At 30.2% G+C, this 957-nt stretch overlaps 1 long non-coding RNA gene across 1 annotated transcript; it reads right to left on the bottom strand.

Moving 5' to 3' along the window:
- Window positions 1-489, bottom strand: LOC126647329 (uncharacterized). Its single transcript, XR_007630569.1, has 2 exons — window positions 155-489; window positions 1-116 (listed from the first exon to the last, which is right to left on the bottom strand). It is a non-coding gene; the product is annotated as an uncharacterized LOC126647329 (long non-coding RNA).
- Window positions 490-957: the final 468 nt, after the last annotated feature.

A 957-nucleotide genomic window follows, 5' to 3' on the forward strand; every position in this document is an offset into this window, starting at 1 on the left:
TTTTTGGGGTAGAGGATTATTGCTTGGTTGGTTTATTTGTGTTCTTTCGTTGCTCTGCCAATACACAAATATCTTTTAATGAAGGGCTTTTTTTTTTTTTCCCAATACACATATATCTTCTAATAAAGGGTTTTTTTTCCCAATACACCTATACCTTTTAATAAAGGGCTTTTTTTTTTTTCCAATACACATATACCTTTTAATAAAGGTTTTTTTTTTTCCAATACACAGATACCTTTTAATATAGGGTTGTGGTTTTTTTCCAATACACATATACCTTTTAACAAAGGGCTTTTTTTTTTTCCAATACACATATACCTTTTGATAAAGGGGTTTTTTTTTTCCAATACACATATACCTTTTAATAAAGGGCTTTTTTTTTTTCCAATACACATATATCTTTTAATAAAGGGGGCTTTTTTTTCCCAATACACATATATCTTTTAATAAAGGGCACTTTTTTCCCCAAATACACATATATCTTTTAATAAAGGGGGTTTTTTTTCCCAATACATATACACCTTTTAATAAAGGCCTTTTTTCAATACACATATACCTTTTAATATAGGGTTGTGGTTTTTTTCCAATACACATATACCTTTTAATAAAGGGCTTTTTTTTTTTCTAATACACATATATCTTCTAATAAAGGGCTTTTTTTTTTCTAATACACAGATACCTTTTAACAAACTTTTTTTTCCAATACACATATACCTTTCTAATAAAGGGCTTTTTTTTTTTTCTAATACACATATATCATTTAATAAAGGGCTTTTTTTTTTTTTTTTTTCCTTTTTCCACCTTTTTTCTCACCTGGAGCCTCTTAATTTCAGATTGCTTCGAGGGAGGAGTTTGGGTCTTCCTCATAACTCACCCTCACCAGAAACACCTGTGTCTTGTTCAACTGTGCATTGTCCCATCACAGCTCACCCGGGTCACAGATTGTGCAGATTACCT

The sequence above is a fragment of the Myiozetetes cayanensis genome, unplaced genomic scaffold (assembly GCF_022539395.1).
Source record: "Myiozetetes cayanensis isolate MyiCay16 unplaced genomic scaffold, myiCay2020 scf4, whole genome shotgun sequence".
In the NCBI taxonomy this organism is placed as follows: Eukaryota; Metazoa; Chordata; class Aves; order Passeriformes; family Tyrannidae; genus Myiozetetes; species Myiozetetes cayanensis.